The sequence below is a fragment of the Nicotiana tomentosiformis genome, chromosome 2 (assembly GCF_000390325.3).
Source record: "Nicotiana tomentosiformis chromosome 2, ASM39032v3, whole genome shotgun sequence".
Lineage (NCBI taxonomy): Eukaryota > Viridiplantae > Streptophyta > Magnoliopsida > Solanales > Solanaceae > Nicotiana > Nicotiana tomentosiformis.
This window is the reverse complement of record NC_090813.1, coordinates 190,054,937-190,074,929: the sequence shown is the minus strand read 5'-3', so window position 1 is coordinate 190,074,929 and position 19,993 is coordinate 190,054,937. Positions and strand designations below refer to the sequence as shown.

At 35.5% G+C, this 19,993-nt stretch overlaps 1 long non-coding RNA gene across 1 annotated transcript; it reads right to left on the bottom strand.

Moving 5' to 3' along the window:
* Window positions 1-17,189: 17,189 nt before the first annotated feature.
* LOC104102122 (uncharacterized) lies at window positions 17,190-19,546 on the bottom strand. The gene is made up of 2 exons (XR_011414463.1): window positions 19,460-19,546; window positions 17,190-17,655 (listed from the first exon to the last, which is right to left on the bottom strand). It is a non-coding gene; the product is annotated as an uncharacterized lncRNA (long non-coding RNA).
* Window positions 19,547-19,993: the final 447 nt, after the last annotated feature.

Genomic DNA, 19,993 nt, shown 5'->3' with positions numbered 1-19,993 from the left:
GGGAAATTTCTCTAGGTAGACTGGGCTCCGGCCTGCTTGGTAGCTGGGTTTGGCTCTGCAACTGAGCTATCGCTACCTGTTGGGCTTGCAACATTCCAAAAATCATACGCAAGCTGATGCCGTTTTCCTTAATGTTATAGGTGTCTCGGGCTACAGATCGAGTACCACCATGAATGCTATGTTCAGGTTCAGAACGTTGGTTTGCCTCAAGGGCCATATGCGAATTAATGTCTAGTGGTACTTCGACTCGAGCCTCAACGACATCGACGAGCAGCCTTCCCGCCCTGGGCGTCAACTTGTTGGTTTCATCTTGAAGACCAGCTTCGTTCTCGATCGGTAAGGCCATTTAATTGGTAGTTTAGTCGTTGCTAATCCGAAATCAATGACACTTCCGGAAACAAGCGCAAAATGGCATGTTTTTGCAGATTTGTATCAAATAACCACTGTTATCCTTAGCCCCACGGTGGGCGCCAAACTGTTTTACCCGAAACACGGATAGAATTAAATTTGTACGTAGTTCTAAGGGTATGTGGTATAGCTTGATACAAATCGTAAAGAGAAATAGGAATATTCAATCTTGACTATAAGAACGAAAGATAAAATCTGTTGAAATAAGGAAATAAATGAAGTAAGAGAGCTCAAAGGATTGATCTTTTCAATATAAGGAATAATCTTTTGTTACAATGTGTGAATGTGTCCTCACAGAAACAACAATCATCCCCTTTATAGTGGAGGGATCCTACTTTAGATATAATAAAAAATACATAGTGGGGAACCCATGAGGAACTAACTTTTCCCTAATTTCTGCCAGGATTCTCTCTCCTAGTGTGGTTGCAACGGTTCTTGTCTGTGAGCTCGATATTGACTCGAGCTCTCGATCTTGACTTGAGCTCGATTCTGACTCGGAGTCTGGTACTGATTCGGGGTCGGTGTCGGTCGATCTATGCATCTTACGCTCGATAATTTCGCATCGCTCCGTAGTTCGATTTGGATACGAGCTCGATAATGATACCGAGCTTGTCATTGATCGGTCCTAGAACTCGAAGTTTGATGACCTGACTTCGCACCTCGACCCGGTATTACAAAGCCGCCCTTTGATCAAAATATTATCATACCGACCAGTCCGTACGATGGACTAATCGGATTTGACCATATACAACTTTGAACTTTCTTTAGGTTTAGGAGTTTTTTTGTTTGTTATTAAATTTTTATCAATTAATTATTCATAAATATTTTAGGTGAAACTTTCGACCACTTTCAACTCCAAAATTTCACTGCAAGTAGGTTTCAGTAGTAATATAATATTACCGTGAATAAAAAACGTATAAGAATCAAATTCGACAATTTGATGTAACAATATTTTCGTTGGATAAAAAGGAAAAGTAGAATAGATTTGGGATTCAATAATTAATATAATATTTTCGTTGTTGAAATATATCGAATAGGTTTAGGATTCAACACTTAACATCACTTTCGGTATTTATTTATTCTTGATAGCAATTGCATATTAAAAAAATTTCAATTGCGATTTCAGTTTACAGATTAACGTATTTACAAATTTTGTAGAGATTGTTAGGGTATATGCATTCCATAACAGAAAGTTGATTAAGCGTGTTAACTCATATCTATTAAAGTTCCTATTAGTTCAAGATTATTTGGGGCTTTTGCATCTATACCCGATTTTGGGATCACAATTGAACCTATACCCACTTTGCAAAAAAGTTTGCAAGCGTATCCACTTTACGATCGACTTCAAACTTATCGGGTCTGAAGTTAAAAAAAATTAGTTTGAAGTGAAAAAATTGCACATCAAATGCACTTAAGGCCAAATAGGTCTGAAGTGCAACCAATGGTTTCATGCACTTAAGGCTAATAAGTCTGAAGTGAAAAATTGCACTTCAAATACACTTAAGGCCAATAAGTCTGAAGTGAAAAATTGCACTTCAGATGCACTTAAGGCCAAAAAGTCTGAAGTGCAACAAATGTTTTCATTCACTTAAGGCCAATGAGTCTGAAGTGAAAAATTGTACTTCATATGTACTTAAGGCCAAAAAGTTTGAAGTGCAACAAACGTTTTCATTCACTTAAGGCCAATAAGTCTGAAGTGAAAATTTACACTTCAGATGCACTTAAGGCCAAATAGGTATGAAGTGTAACCAATGGTTTGATGCACTTAAGGCCAATAAGTCTGAAGTAAAAAATTGCACTTTAGATGTACTTAAGGCCAAAAGGTCTAAAGTGCAACAAACGTTTTGCTACACTTAAGGCCAATAAGTCTGAAGTGAAAAATTACACTTCAGATGCACTTAAGGCCAAAAGGTCTGAAGTGCAACAAACGTTTTGCTACACTTAAGGCCAATAAGTCTGAAGTGAAAAATTACACTTCAGATGTACTTAAGGCCAAAAGGTCTAAAGTGCAACCAACGTTTTTATGCACTTAAAGCCAAATAGGCCTGAAGTGCAAATTGCCCAGAAACAGAAATTTGTTATTTGAATTATAACAATCCAATATACGATTTAATACCTAAATCTACTCTAATTGAGTTCAAATTTAAAACATAACCTCCAAATATTATCAGGAACAAACCCCAACCATCGGTTTGTCAAAACAACAATAAATCTAATGAACCCATTTTGCAATTAAGAAAAAGAAGAAGAAGAAACCTTAAGCAATAGTAAAAAATAAAGCGTCATAACAACTCACCATTGTGAAATATCATAAACTACATTAAAATATGTTCACAACCACCATATAAAATCATTGTCACACGAAGAAGAAGAAGAAGAAGAAGAAGAAGAAGAAGAAGAAGAAAACGAAGGAGGAGAAGGAGGAGGGGAAAGAGGCGTGAAGTTGTTTAAAAAGTGGGTACAAGTTAAAACTTTTTTAAAAAGTAGGTATAAATTAAATGGGGGCGACCAAATAGAGCGCCCCGTGCAATTTTTACAGATTAGTTTTTGCCCAATATTTTAACTTATATTTCAGTTACTATGTAAATTTGTAAATAAACATTTATTTGATATTATAAAAAATTATAAATATATTACACTTAAATTCTAGGCAAATTTGAAGAATTATGGTCTATGTGTTGTTCAACTCATGTAAACTAATTATTGTATAATTTGGTGTTAGTGCGTCTTCTAATATATAGTCTATATAATCCTTATTTTCGATTCAAGTTATATTTTTGAATCTATATATTTTGTTTTAATATGTAAATCTGTAAATAATTTTTTGTTGATATTACAAAAAAGAATCTGTAAATAAATTACACTTAGATAGTAGACAAAATTGAAGAATGATCGTGTGTGTTACTCAACTCATATAAACTAATATAAGAAAATATATTTTCCTAATCTAATCATTCCTTATTCTTGGTTCAAGTCTTCTTTAAATCTATATTTAATATTAATGTGTAAATCTATAAATAAATGTATTATAAATAAATTACACTTAAATATTGGCCGGGCAAACTTGAAGAATGATGCATAAGGTAATAATCTTCCTAATTTGCTTAATCCTTATTATGAGCTCAAGTTTATATTCATAATTCATTTATATAATACACTCTATATGCTTTAATTGACAAATGCAAAATTTCACGTGCAACGCACGTATGCTAAAACTAATATATATAAATAATTTAGAAAAAAACTTCATTTATGGCCATCCATTAGAAACTAATACCAGCCGCTAGCCATTAATTGCAATATACATTTTATAGCCCAAAATTAATTATAACGGCTAGCCACCGAATTATACATCTGACCCACAAACACAAACACAGGTTCATTGGAGAAATAATTTCCGGCCCAAAGTGGTTTAGCCGAAAAACTTCACCGGTCACAACAATGGCCGAAAAATTCACGGTCGCCGGAATTCAAATAGCAAGCAAACCATCTTTTAGATCAAGATTTTCATAATATCAAAAGCCAACGAGATCGAGCGCAGATCTAAAGCCAACGAGTCGCCAGATTTAATATAAAAAATTCACAAGTCGTCGGATTTAATGAAGGGTCGCCGAATTTAACGAGATCTAGCATAGATTTATTGCCATTTCCTCTTTGTAATATGTTTCAGAGGGTTGGCTCCCATTGGCCCCCCAAGTATCAATTACTCTCCATATTCTCTGTTGCAACTCATGCATATCAAACATGAATATTTTATCAATCTCTTTTTTGGACCAACTTTTTCATAAAAAATTGTATATGAGGCTAATATTTAAAAGTCATTTTAGATTATGTATTAGATTGGAGAGCATTTCTTTTGAATATTGGTATATTACAAAATATATATATACAAAATAGACTGTCACTATACAAAAATTATATAAAATAGACTGTCACTATACAATTTATATACAATAGTGTAACGAAGGTTGAATTTTTGATAACGAGGTCGGATTTTGATTTCGAAAATTGGAACAGCTCCGTTATGTCATTTATGACTTGTGTGCAAAATTTGAGGTCAATCGGACTTGATTCGATAAGTTTAGGCATCGGATGTAGAAGTTAGAATTTTTTTAGTTTTATTAAGCTTGAATTGGGGCATGATTCGTGGTTTTAGCATTGTTTGATGTGATTTGAGACTTCGACTAAGTTCGTATAATGTTCTAGGACTTGTTGGTATAATTGGTTGAAGTCCCGAGGGGCTCGGATGAGTTTCAGGGTGATTTCGGACTATTTCTAGGCCTTTTTAAATTGCTGGTTTTTGTCCACAAAGGTGTGCATCGCGATCACGAACATTAGGTCGCGTTCGCGAAGAGTAAACAGCAGTTTGGGGCCTTGTGAATCGCGATCGCGGAACCTATTTCGCGATCGCGTAGAACAAACCTCTGCTGCACTAACCCGATTTTGAAAGATTATATCTTGCAATCTATAAGAAATTTGGACATGATCCAAAGATTAAAGTTGTAGCCCTTTCTGTCTAGTATTCAGAATAGTAAACCATTTATAATTTGGAGTTGTGTGCAAAACGTTATGATAGATACACTATAGGCTATCTGGGAAGAGTTTGAAAATTTCTATTGCATAGGGCTAACTTTGAAAGCTTATATATCGCAATCTATAAGGAATTGCAAGATAAACAACACATAAAAGTTATAGCCCTTGGAGTCTAGTTTTTAGAAAGTCAAACCATTCATCATTTGGAGTTTTGTACAAAATGTTATGACCATGTAATAGAGGTTGTCTGGAAGAGCTAGGCACTTGTTCTTCGCGATCGTGAAAGGCAAATTTTGGGCTGAGAAAAAGCATTTTCCGTGATCGCGAAGAGTAAATACCTGGGTAGTAGCTATATTTCGAGGTTTCAGTCAGTTTTAACATATTAGGAGCTATAGAGCTCGGATTGAAGCGATTTTTAGGCGCTTTTCATCATATGGATTGGGGTAAATGTTCTATATCCGAAAGTGATTATACTTCATGATTCTATGGTTATACTCATCATTTATTTCGGATTTAAATGGAAAAAATCAAGATTTTTGTAAAATCTTTCAAAAATGAAAATTTAAGATTTAGTGGTTGAGTTGTTATCGGAATTTGATAAAATTGGTATGGTTGAACTCGAATCTAAATGGGTGTTCGGATTTTGTGAAAATTATATTGGGTTTCGAGAGGCGGGCCCCGCGTTGACTTTAGTTGACTTTTTAGAATAAAATTTTAAGTCGACGTTTTATTATCGGAATTATTTTTGATGAATTTTAATGAAGTTATACAATTAATTTGGATTGATTTGAGCTGTCCAGAGGTCAATTCAAGAAAGAAATCAATTTTAAAATATCCGTATAACTTCAAAAAGGTAAGTATCTTGCCTAACCTTGAGTGGGGAATTACCCCTTAGGCATTGAGTCTTATGTGAAAATTGTGTAATTGAATACTATGTATGCGAGGTGATGAGTACGCACTTGGTTTATATATCCAAATTTCATTGGTTAAAATCCTTAGACGCCCTAATGTATTAAATTGGAAATTATTGGCACTTATTAAATCCTCTATTTGTCATAACTAGATCATTGTTTGTTGAAATTATTTTTATACGATGATTTGTTGTGATTGCCACCTTGATTTATTTTTTTGTAAAATATTATTTTGTTGAGTTGTTCACTTCCGGATATTTTGTTATAATTGTGTGCCCATTATCGTCGAGCCATGGGCTCCTTATTGTGGAAAATAATATATTGTTGATTTTTGTGGCAAGTTATAATATTTGAGCACTTGATGTGCAATCTGTGATATGATGTGCAATCTGTGATATGTTGTAATATTTGAGCACTTGAGGTGCAATTTATGAGATGTGATATTGGCACGTTATATTGTTGGGAGGTTTGTTCGGGTGTTTGCACGAGGTTTCTGTCGTGCTGTTTTTACTATTTATTTATGCACATGCGGCGTGACAAGGCTGGCTATATATATATGTATGTGGGTTTGCCCATATGGCGAGACAAGGTGGGAATATTATTATGCGCGTGCGGCGAGACAAGGCGGGCATTTATTTTATTATTGCGCATGTGGCGAGACAAGGTGGGCTAGGTCGGGAATTGGGCTATGCCTGGGAGAATTGTTATTTGTTGCATATTTACTTTGGGACTACGAGGCGGTACCTCGGGAGATCCCCATGTCTTGCATATTTACTTTTGGGACTACGAGACGGTATCTCGGGAGATCCCCTGTTGAGCATTTACTTTTGGGACTACGAGGCGGTACCTCAGGAGATCCCCCTGTCTTGCATATTTACTTTTGGGATGACGAGACAGTATCTCGGGAGATCCCCTGTTGAGCATTTACTTTTGGGACTACGAGACGGTATCTCGGGAGATCCCTTGTTGACATCTCTCTATGGTTGCACTTGTCTTTGCTTATTTTGTATTTTCGTGATAGGTCAACCCTTGTGGTCTACCGTGATGTATTATTTGATTTTTACTATGTGTTTGCATTCCTTGTTATTTTGTGTTGGCTTGGGCTGTTTAGTACGAGACTCTGAAGATTTATATTCCTGATTTTTACCGCTTTTCGATGACTGAGTTATTTTAAATAAAAGAAGTTACTATTATGTTTTGAATTAATAAGTTTTTACATCCGAAGCAATAGAATATATGATGTTTTATTTAAATTAAAATGTCATTTTTCTTTACTCAAATTATTTCTAAAATAAACTCATTCCTTTGTTGAATTCTTACTTGGTTTAACAAATTTAACCTTACTTTATTGAAAATAAATTAATCATGCGGATATTATGTATTAAAATATTTGGCACGAGAGTTGGTCGTGCGGTTGTGATTAGAGATATGGGCACGAGGTGCCGTGAGAATACAAAAGGGGATCGAGAACCATATTTTATGATTATGCTATGAGATATTTATTTGGAAGAGTTTTATACAACAACAACAACAACCCAGTATAATCCCACTAGTGGGGTCTGGGGAGGGTAGTGTGTACGCAGACTTTACCCCTATCCTGGGGTAGAGAGGCTGTTTCCGATAGACCCTCAGCTCCCTCCCTCCAAGAACTTCCCACCTTGCTCTTGGGGTGACTCGAACTCACAACCTCTTGGTTGGAAGTGGAGGGTGCTCACCACTAGAGCAACCCCCTCTTGTTTATGGAAGAGTTTTATATTCTAAGGATACTTATTTGAAGAGATTATATGTGAAAGAATTGTTTAATTGGTTGTTCTTGTGTTTCTTATTCGTCCGAGTAATAATTATCGTGCTTTTGCTGCCTTACTATTTATAGCACTAGTAGATTATTGTTGCTATCACTGCTATTTTTTTCCGATTATTTTGGTATGACACATGTTATTTGACTAGTGAGTATTTTGACTGTACCTCGTCACTACTCCACTGAGGTTAGTCTTGATACTTACTGGATATCGATTGTGGTGTACTCATACTACACTTTTGCATATTTTTTTGCAGAGCCAGGTAATGTGGAGTCAGTTGACCGATCGCTATCAGTAAACGGATCTTGCTGTGGAGACTCAAGATAAACATGTTGCTGCGTTCGCAGGCTTCGGAGTCATCTTCTGATATTGTACTTGCACTATTTATCTCTATTTCAAAACAGTTGTATTTATAAGCCTTTCCAGTAACTCAGTAGAGTTTATGACTTGTACTACCGGTTTTGGGATTGTAAGTATTGTATAGAGATTTCTATTTCGTATTTATCAGTCGTTAATTAATATTGTTATTATTTTAGTAAATGTTAGGCTTACCTAGTCCCTAAGACTAGGTGCCATCACGACATCCTACAGAGGGAGATTTGGGTCGTGACAAGTTGATATCGGAGATCTAGGTTCATAGGTGCTACGAGTCATAAGCGAGTTTAGTAGAGTCTTGCGGATCGGTACAGAGACGTCTGTACTTATCTTCGAGAGGCTACAGAACTGTTAGGTAATTTTCACTTCTTTCATTCCTGTCGTGCGGAATTTGTTGAATTTGGAATTTGAGCCTTTGTATCTCTGTTCTCTCACTCATGGTGAGGACACGTGCTACCGGGTCAGCTAAGCAGGCACCCGCACATTCTGTTAGGGGCAGAGGTAGAGGCCGAGGAAGGGCACGTGCCGCGACTAAAGCACCTGTCAGAGCAGCAGTTGAGGAGCCGCCAGTAGCTCCAGTTGGGGGACAGGTAGCAGAAGCACTTGTTATTACCCCGGACTTCAGGAGACTTTAGCACAGTTCTTGAATATGTTTGGTACATTAACTCAGGCGGGATTGGTCTCTATTGCACCAAATAATTCACAGATTGGGAGAGTAACTCAGACTCCTACCGCCGGTACTCCAGAGCAACAGGTTCATATTGATCAGGTTCCGGGTATAGTACCGGTACAACCTATTATTCCGGTTCAGCCTGAGATTAGGCCAGAGGCATCAGAAGAAGAACAAAAGAGACTTGAGAGGTTTAAAAGGTATAGTCCACCTACTTTCAGCGGCACAACTTCAGAGGATGCCCAAGGATTTCTAGAAAAGTGTCACCGTATTCTCTGCACCATGGGTATTGTGGAAGTGAGCGGAGTAGCCTTTACTACATTTCCGTTGTCAGGCGCAGTGTATCAGTGGTGGCAAGTTTATGAAGAAGGTAGACCAGCCGATGCAACACCACCAACTTGGGCTAAAATTTCAGAAATATTTTTGAAAGAGTTTGTTCCCCAAACTCTCCGAAATGCGTTGCACACAGAGTTTGAACGGTTGCGTCAGGGCACTATAACAGTGTTAGAATATGCTATCAGGTTTAGTGAGTTGGCCCGCCATGCACCTATCTTGGTTCCTACAGTCAGAGAGCAGGTTCGCAGATTCATTGAGGGGCTTGATTATGATCTTAAAATATGCATGGCTCGAGAGTTGCAAACTGATACTCTATTTCAACAAGTAGTGGAGATTGCGAGGAGGATTGAGAGTGTTCTAGGTGAGGAAATGGAGTTTAAGGAGGCCAAAAGGTCTCGAAGCTCTGGAGGGTTCAGTGGATTTTACTCATCAGCGATGACCCATTATGGTGGAGGCTCGAGCAGTCGGCCAGCTCAGATTTCTCGGGGTGCTCCAGTAAGTTCTTATAGTGCACCACCGACACGAGATTCTTACAACGATTATTTCAGTTATCCGGCATAGACTCAGTACGAGCAGTCGCGACCTCAGCGGGGTTGTTATGAGTGTGGTGATACTAGACATGTTATGAGAGATTGTCCCAGACTTAGGAGGGGTGAATTTTATCAGAACACTCAGGCTATGGGCCCCAATACAGTTACTACCCCCACGTGCACAGCCAGTTAGGGGTAAGGACAGGCGGGTAGAGTGTGCCCTAGAGGGGGAGACCCAGCTCGTTGATATATTTGCTATGGTATGGCTGAGGCCACTACACCAGATGGTGTCATTACAGGTATGATCCCGATTTGATATAAAAGGATTTTTGTTCCTTAATTTGATTCGGTTATGAATATTGAGGCAGGTCCTCCTATTATGCTCTGCTTATGGGTGAGTTTTGTAATTTTGTAACTCACTTATATGTTTATCCCTGTTGGGAGATTTGAAGATGTTAGCTCGTGTCTATCATTTTTATTTTGTACACTACTGAGGGCTATAAGTCCAAAAGTGACTTTATATTACTCACTACAGTGGATTTTGATGTGATTTCGGAATAATTGATCTCAATTTTATGAATTATATGCCCCATTGGTATCCGGGTTCATTATGTGTTGTGAAAAAAAATTATTTACGAAATTTATTAAAAAGAAGAAAGAAAGGAAATTAAAAATTTCAGTTGGCACAATGCGCAAAATACTTATGATTCGGAGTTGAGGACGAGATTCTCACATTTTTATATGAGATGAAATATTTAAACTGAGCTACGAGACGTAGTGAAAGTTATGTAAGGACGAGGTCATTGTGGTGAAAATTTTATGAGTTTAAATTTTGTCAAATTTAATTTTTACTATAATATTAATAGGGAGTCATGCCCGTTAGGCTTATTTGATAATTCTTGTATATATTTTTGTGCATATTTAGCCATTTTCGTGCTGTAAATATTGCGTTTTACCCTATGAGGTGAGTACCCAGGTGGCGTTAAATGCGACTCGTTAATCTGAGTAAATAACTATGAGGTCTTCATGCCTCGCGTGTTGCTGTCAGTGTTGCGAAAATTTGAAATGAGATTTTAGTTAATATGAGGTTAATTGAGGATGCTGGAATTTATAAACAACTATTATGACCAGAGATGTGGTTATGGTCATACGTATAATGTGTGTGTAGGCACGAAATTGCTACCGCCGGTTGAGACTAACACAGTGTGTTAATATGAAAATCAGGCCTTTTTGAAATTTATTGGAGTGTACAAAAATTGGCTTCAAAGTTTATAAATGTGTATAAAAGAAATAATCTCAACTGAGATGGCATTGTTGGATCCATGTTACATTTGAGGTGAAGTAGAATCACCCACGAGTATGTGTGTAAGAACACACTCAGTAATTTAATGTCCTCAGAATAATTCTTAGCACGTTCGAGGACGAACGTATGTTTAAGAGGGGGAGAATATAATGACCCAACTTATCGTTTTAAGAATTAACGCCCCATTCAGCTCGAGCAACTTCGTAATATGTATTATGACCCGCGTGTGTGGTCGAGTTTGATTTTCGGAAGATTCGGAATTTAATTAAAAGAACAATTCACATTTTGAAGCTTAAATTGAAAAGAGTTGGCCGGACTTTGACTTTTGAGGAAAACGACTCCGGAATGGAATTTTGATGATGTCAATAGTTTCGTATGGTGATTTCGGACTTAGGCGTGTGTCAGGATTTGGATTTGGAAGTCCATAGACAATTCGATGCATTTTGGCGAAAGTTGGAAAATAGAAGATTTTTGGAGAGTTCGACCGAAGGTTGAATTTTTGATAACGAGGTTGGATTTCGATTCCGAAAATTGGAACAACTTCGTTATGTCATTTATGACTTGTGTGCAAAATTTGAGGTCAATCGGACTTGATTCGATAGGTTTTGGCATCAGATGTAGAAGTTGGAATTTCTTAGTTTCATTAAGCTTGAATTGGGGCATGATTCGTGGTTTTAGCGTTGTTTGATGTGATTTAAGGCTTTGACTAAGTTCATATGATGTTCTAAGACTTGTTGGTATATTTGGTTGAGGTCCAGAGGGGCTCGGGTGAGTTTCAGAGTGGTTTCGGACCATTTCTAGCCCATTTTAAATTGTTGGTTTTTGTCCACAGAGGTGTGCATCGCGATCGCGAACATTAGGTCGCGTTCGCGAAGAGTAAAAAGCAATTTGGGGCCTTGTGAATCGCGATCGCGGAAGCTATTTTGCGATCGCGTAGAACAAACCTCTGCTGCACTGTCCCGACTTTGAAAGCTTATATCTTGCAATCTATAAGTAATTTGGAGATAATCCAGAAATTAAAGTTGTAGCCCTTTGTGTCTAGTATTCAGAAAAGTAAACCATTTGTAATTTAGAGGTGTGTACAAAATGTTATGGTAGATACATTACAGGCTGTTTGGGAAGAGTTTGGAAATCTATATTACACAGGGCTAACTTTGGAAGCTTATATATCGCAATCTCTTGAACAACGCATGAAAGTTATAGCCCTTGGAGTCTAGTTTTCAGAAAGTCAAACCTTTCATTATTTTAGTTTTGTACAAAACGTTATGATCATTATACTAGAGGCTGTCTGGAAGAGCTGGGCACTTATTCTGCGCGATCGCGAGAGGAAAATTTTGGGCTGAGAAAAATTGTGCTTCGCGAACGCGAAGAGTAAATACCTGGGCAGTAGCTATATTTCGAGGTTTCAGCCATTTAAAACATATTTGAAGTTATGAAGCTCGGATTGAAGCGATTTTTGAGGAGATATTCACCATATGGATTGGGGTAAGTGTTCTATATCCGAAAGTGATTATACGTCATGATTCTATGGTTATATTCATCATTTATTTCGAATTTAAATGGAAGAAATCAAGATTTTTGCAAGATCTTCCAAAAACGAAAATTTAAAATTTGGAGGTCGACTTGTTATCAGAATTTGATAAAATTGGTATGGTTGAACTCTTATCGGAATGAGTGTTCAGATTTTATAAAAATTATGTCGGGTTCCGAGAGGCACTTTGGTTGACTTTTTAGAATAAAATTTTAAGTCGACGTTTTATTATCCAGAATTATTTTCGATGAATTTTAATGAAGTTATACAATTAATTTGGATAGATTTGAGCTGTCCGGAGGTCAATTCAAGTAAGAAGGCGATTTTAAAATATCGGCATAACTTCAAAAAAGTAAGTATCTTGCCTAACCTTGAGTGGGAGAATTACCCCTTAGGCATTGAGTCTTATGTGGAAATTATGTAATTGAAAACTACATACGCGAGGTGACGAGTACGTACTTGGTTTATATGTACAAATTTTATTGGTTAAAATCCTTAGATGCCCTTATGTATTAAATTGGAAATTATTGGCGCTTATTAAATCCTCAATTTTTCATACCTAGATCCTTATTTGTTGAAATTGTTTTTATACGATGATTTGGTGTGATTGCCACTTTAATGTTTTTTTTGTGAAATATTATTTTGTTGAGTTGTTCACTCCAGGATATTTTGTTATAATTTTGTGCACATTATGGTCGAGCCATGGGCTCCTTATTATGAAAAATAATGTATTGTTGATTTTTGTAGCAAGTTGTAATATTTGAGCACTTGATGTGCAATCTGTGATAAGTTATAATATTTGAGTACTTGATGTGTAATTTGTGATATGTTGTAATATTTGAGCACTTGAGTTGCAATTTATGAGATGTGATATTGTCACGTTATATTGTTGGGAGGTTTGTTCGGGTTTTTGCACGAGGTTTCTGTCGTGCTATTGTTACTATTGATTTATGCACATGCGGCGTGACAAGACGGGCTATATATATATATATATATATATATATATATATATATATATATATATATATATATATATATATATATATATGTATGTGGGTTTGCCCATATGGCGAGACAAGGTGGGAATATTATTATGCGCGTGCGGCGAGACTAGGTGGGCATTTATTTTATTATTGCGCACGTGGCGAGACAAGGTGGGCTATGTCGGGAATTGAATTGTGATGATTTGTGATAGCCTGGGAGAATTGTTATTTGTTGCATATTTACTTTGGGACTATGAGGCGGTACCTCGGGAGATCCCCCTATCCTGCATATTTACTTTTGGGACTACGAGACGGTATCTCGGGAGATCCCCTGTTGAGCATTTACTTTTGGGACTACGAGGCGGTACCTCGGTAGATCCCCCTATCTTGCATATTTACTTTTGGGACTACGAGACGGTATCTCGGGAGATCCCCTGTTGAGCATTTACTTTTGGGACTACGAGACGGTATCTCGGGAGTGCCCTTTGTTGACATCTCTCTATGGTTGCACTTGTCTTTGCTTATTTTGTATTTTCGTGATAGGTCAATCCTTGTGATCTGCCGTGATGTATTATTTGATTTTTACTATGTGTTTGTATTCCTTGTTGTTTTGTGTTGGCTTGGGCTTTTTAGTACGAGACTCTGAAGATTTATATTCCTGATTTTTACTGCTTTTCGATGACTGAGTTATTTTAAATAAAAGAAGTTACTATTATGTTTTGAATTAATAAGTTTTTACATTCGAAGCAATAGAATATATGATGTTTTATTTAAATTAAAATGTCATTTTTCTTTACTCAAACTATTTCTAAAATAAACTCATTCCTTTGTTGAATTCTTACTTGGTTTAACAAATTTAACCTTACTTTATTGAAAATAAATTAATCATGCGGATATTATGTATTAAAATATTTGGCACGAGAGTTGGTCGTGCGGTTGTGATTAGAGATATGGGCACGAGGTGCCGTGAGAATATAAAAGGGGATCGAGAACCGTATTTTATGATTATGCTATGAGATATTTATTTGGAAGAGTTATATATTCGAAGGATACTTATTTGAAGAGATTATATGTGAAAAACTTGTTTAATTGGTTATTCTTGTGTTTCTTATTCGTCTGAGTAATAATTATCGTATTTTTGCTGCCTTACTGTTTATAGCACTAGTGGATTATTGGTGCTATCACTGCTATTTATTTTCGATTATTTTGGTATGACACATGTTATTTGACTAGTGAGTGTCTTGATTGTACCTCATCACTACTCCACTAAGGTTAGTCTTGATACTTACTGGGTACTGATTGTGGTGTACTCATACTACACTTTTGCATATTTTTGTGCAGAGCCAGATAATATGGAGTCAGTTGACTGATCGCTAGCAGTACGGATCTTGCTGTGGAGACTCAAGGTAAACCTGTTGCTGCGTTCACAGGCTTCGGAGTCATCTTCTGATATTATACTTGCACTGTTTTATCTCTATTTCAAAACAGTTGTATTTATAGGCCTTTCTAGTAACTCAGTAGAGCTTATGACTTGTATTACCGATTTTGGGATTGTAAGTATTGTATAGAGATTCCTATTTCGTATTTGTCAGTTATTAATTAATATTGTTATTATTTCAGTAAATGTTAGGCTTACCTAGTCCCTAAGACTAGGTGCCATCACGACATCCTACGGAGGGAGATTTGGGTCGTAACAAATATGCTGTCACTATACAAAATATATACAATAATAGACTGTCATTATACAAAAAATATACTAAATAGACTGCCACTATACAAAAATATACTAAATAGACTGTCACTATACAATTTATATATAATAGACTGTCACTAGATAAAATATATACAAAATAGACTGTCACTATATAAAATATATACTAAATAGATTATCACTATACAAAAATAATATACAAAATAGACTGTCACCATAAAAAAAATATACAAAATAGATATTTCGGGCTATTAGATATAATATGTTTGTGCCGAAGGGCTATTGTGTGTCAATGAGCAAAAATATGGGCTATTAAAATTTTGAGGGGTTATGGAGGTTAGTTTTCTCTAATTTACAAGTGAGAGTTTGGACGTAGGAACACTGGGTGTACAAAATGCATTGTGAATTGTACTTTATACTTGGGCCTATCGGATTGGGAAATTAACACGTGTATACACTTTATACTAGAAATTCAGCAACAACCGACCAACTTTGGTCGGTTTTCTTTGGCGCAAAAATGCGGAAAACTATTTTTATGTCCTGCGAAATTTATGTTTCAAGAAACCGACCAACTTTGGTCGGTTTTTCAATTAAAATAAATAAAAATTAATATTAAAAAAACGACCAAAATTGGTCGGTTAATTCGGCCGGTCATTTAAAAAACCGACCAACTTTGGTCGGTAATTTTACTTTTTAATAAAATCGACCAACTTTGGTCGGTTATTTTCGTGCGAAAATACAATTAAAGAGTATAAATCAAATAAAAGACACTCTTAAAACAAAATGTATCAATGGTCTAGTGGTAGAATAGTATCCTGCCACAGTACAGATCCCGGTTCGATTCCCAGATGGTGAATCTTTTTATTACATAATTAAAATACCGACCAACTTTGGTCGGAAAAAATCAACCAACTTTGGTCGGTTTTTTTTGTAATATTTTTTTTTTAAATTTAATTGACCGACCAAAGTTGGTCGGTAAAAATTATCGTTCACACGTAAATGGTCGTGTTTTGGTCGGTTTTTGGTCATTACCGACCAACGTTAGTCGGTTCTTTTGGTCGATTTTTACCGGATTTCTAGTAGTGATATTTCACTTCTATTTCGAATGTTTTGTCTTCTTTCTTTCAGACTTAGCCATCGGTTCTCACTGCTATTGTTCTACTTCTCTTTCGCATTCCCCCCCCCCCCCCCCCCAACCCCCCCACCCTTTTTTTTTTTTTTAACTTTTTCCAATTGGATCTTAACATCAGTTGGGCACACAAAGGTACCTTAGACGACCGTCGTGAGAATATTAATCCAAAATCATGATTCGGCACTTCTTTTTCGCTTTCACTTGTGTTCTGTTGCTGTATTTTCTCTGCAAATTTAATTTGAAATAGGTAACCACACAACCAACAAATTTCTGAGGTAGGTCACACCGTTTATGTAAATTTGTGCTTAAACTAACTCCAATCTTAGGTAAGAGGATATGTAGTTTTAAAATAACAATAGACTCGAACATTGATATTTGAGGGAGGTCTTTGTCTAAAAAACATGCATGTCAGTTTTTTTTACCAAATTTGATTCCCCTTTAGAAATCTATGTTTTATGTCAAAATATTTATTTGCAACAAAAGAAAGTAAATTGTTGTATGTGAATATTTGTTTGTTATAGTTTGTTCTATTTATACATTCAACATGTAGACTTTGTTGGTGAGAATTTATTACTTTAGATTTTTGCCATCTAGTGTGATTTGTTTCTAGGTGATGGATTGCATTATCACCTAGGAAGAGTTGAGTCGCTTTTTGGTTACAGAAAATAGTTCATTGACATTCATAATATGTAGGTAAAGTTAAGTTATTTTTGGTTACAAAAATAGTTATTCTTCACTCTATAAACATAGAAAATAAACAAAATTATCCATTTACTATAATTATCTAATCTTCACTGACATTCGTAATACTTAGGTAAAGTTAAGTGATTTTTTATTGAAAAAAAAATTACGTTCATGTAATAAAGTAAAAATTAGGTGACCATTCATGAAATTAACCCCACAAAATGCTGTAAACAAACCAGCTAAAAGGAAGTCGAGAATATCGATCATTGCTTCGAACACATAATAAATTTAAGAAATACTTCAATACAACCATCAAGTATGATTACAAATCTTTATTTCATAAATCACTTAACACCGAGAGACATACAAAATGTAAATCACTTATCATCATGATACACCGAAACATTTGGCCTAGGCTCAAACTCTTCGGCAAAAGACTTTTCTTGTTTGAGACCGGCATCATCATGATGATAACTAGATACATTAGGCCTTGGCTCGAACTCTTTCGAGAATAATGATTTCTCAGCTTCTTTCAGCTTGGCGTCATCGTGGTATACAGATACATTAGGCCTTGGTTCAAAGGCTTCACCTCCAACAGAAGATGATGTGTAACAATCCGTTTTCTCTTTGGAGAGAGGAACTGAATGCCGAGGCATAAGATGTTTGATTGCTTCAGGCATTGGTTCATTTTTCATCACATCTCTCCAATATTCTCCGGGGTCTTTTCTTGCATCACTGTTGCTTGTGTACTACCCAAGAAAGAGAAACCATAAAAAGACTATTGGATATGTGCTATATGAACTTCTTTACGATCGAGTACATAATCTATATACACAGATATGTTCAAATATTTGGTACATGAAAGGGGTGGGGGGGTGGGGTGGGGGTGTATAGGCTTTAATATATGGGTTCGATATAACCCAATAATTTTGACTAAAGTCTTGTATATGTATCAAGAAATTCACTACGTATATGTATAAATTAAATTCAGAACACATTTATTAACACTTGAGAACGTCCTAAATCAAGAACCCACAAAATTCTAATATTAGATCTACCTTTGTAGGTACTGCACATGTAAATATTGGGGTATTATCACTTCTATCCCATGCCAGACACTATTTAAATCTGGTAGCCGAAAAAGTGTAAAATTTGTATAATTTTTATATATACCATACAGAATATATATATACAAAATATACAAATGTTATATATTTTTTTGGCTATTATTTTTACAGCGGCTATAAAGTGTCATTTTTTCGTAAATATTTAGTGTGAGCACATAAAGTTCTACGTAAAATTCTAGTGCATTTTGAAGAGTACTTTGCAGAAAATATTTATTCCTATTTTTACACTTCCGATAAGAAGTCCTGCTCCGACCGCCCGATGAGTCATCTGCTTAAAAGGACCCTCCCGCGAGGGATATACCAAGACAAATGAATGATCCGTTTAAATAGGTTAAGCTGCTCACTAGCTAGATGGTTTAAACGACAAGGATTGTGCAAAAATCAAATGTTAGTTATGCTCAAGAAGAAAACATTCTTTTTAGATGGTAAAAAATATATACTATTCCATCCGTTTCAATTTTACGTAAACCTATCTCCTCTTGATTCAGTATGAACCCATTTCTATTAGGGAAACTCTTTTAATTTTAGAATTTCAATATTAACTTTAATAAAAAGCTCTTTAAACTATACAAATGATATGACATATTTAAGGACCACAGGTTTCAACAATCTTATAGCCACACAAATAATTTGGTATGTTTAGTATCATAAATTTCAAAAGTTTTCATCTTTTTAGAAAACCTTTATGCCCAATCAAATAAGTTCACATAAATTAAAAGAGATAAAGTATAAGTTACATAATTCAATTGTTAAAATCTGATATAAAAAGACGTTGTAATACGAAAGGCAAGTCAATTGAGAAAGAAGTGCATGATAGTGCACCAAGAAAGTAATTAACACTCCCATCTGTCCATAATAAGTGACTTTATAGTCTTTGGCATACCCCATAAGAAAATATGAACTTCTAAACAAAAAAAAGTATTCACTAAATTACCCTTAATTAATTATTACTTTGACACATTGGGATATGTAAATAAGGGTAAATTTTGGAAAAATAAAATTAATTCCTTCTTGATTATGTAAAATGACATTTATTTTGGACCAAAATAAAAAGGCTAAAAAGTCACTTATTATGGACCCGAGGGAGTAATAAATACTCCATCTGTCTCATATTATGTGTCGTGTTTCTCTTTTACACGCCCCTTAAGAAATATTTATTAGGAAAGGGATTGGACTATTCTACCCTTATTTATGTCTTAAGATATAATCTCTCTTCATTAAATATTTATTCTATTTATGTGTTATCTCCATCTTCAAGAACAATTATTACTAAGGATAAAAAAGGAAAAAAGCAATCAATGTTGTCTTGAATTTTGAAAATGACAAATAATTTGAGACAACTATTTTTAATAACCACGATGGTTAATATGAGACGGAGGGAGTAACCAAAAAGGAGGCCTAGAATTAATCATCTGTGAAAACTTACCAGGACAAGTGAAAAGAGCAGGATAAGAGCAACAAACGATTTCATTTGTCAGTTCAATAGGACTATCAAGTTATATATTGATCTTTGCTATATGTATGAGCTTATATAGACAGGCTAGGCTATTATAAAATCATATTGCAGGTAACAAGTTATTGTCAAGTTTCAACATGATTCACGCACTTCTGTAGGACCAAAAGATTTTGTAATATCTAATATGATACAAGACTCTATATTATCAATAAAAATACATATATCTACGTAAAATGAGAGACATGCAGTAAATATAAACAAATGGAAGGAGGTCCAATTAGCTTCTTTGACACAAATATTATTGGCGACCAAATCTTTCATCCATTTCTGTTTGATATGGTTTGTTATAAATAAATCATTTAAGTAGGCTCAATTTGCTCATAAATAATGCTGTTGGGTATTCACGTTTTAGTGTTTGTAAATATCTGGCGATCAGTATTTGCGATATTGCTTTTTTGTATCTAAGATAGTGGTGAAATATTGAAAATATTTGTTCAACTGATG